Genomic DNA, 392 nt, shown 5'->3' with positions numbered 1-392 from the left:
AGCCAGAAACTGTACAATCAAACACCTATCATATCCCAGAATTTTAAAACAATATACAAACAACAACAACAAAAACATTTTTGTACACCACCTGCAACCTTTCTTTTTCATATTAAGGGGGGAAATACAAAATCAAATAAAAAAGAACGGACACTGCTCAAAATTAGCTGCTCCATGAATAACCTCCTGTTTAATAACTTCCACAAAAATTACTGAACTAGGCTTTGCATGTCATAAGCATCATTTAAATTGGATACAAACTGAAGAAAAATCTCTGTTCTACCTCCAGTTAACCAGTGAGTTTGATTCATGACATTTGCCTGTGTGTCTTATTAAAAAGTATAAAGTGAAAAGAAAAATATTCAGAGGGTGGGGTTTTTTTTTTGGGGGGG

This window comes from Fulmarus glacialis, unplaced genomic scaffold (genome assembly GCF_000690835.1).
Source record: "Fulmarus glacialis isolate BGI_N327 unplaced genomic scaffold, ASM69083v1 scaffold165, whole genome shotgun sequence".
NCBI lineage: Eukaryota > Metazoa > Chordata > Aves > Procellariiformes > Procellariidae > Fulmarus > Fulmarus glacialis.
Note: the sequence above shows the minus strand (reverse complement) of the source record.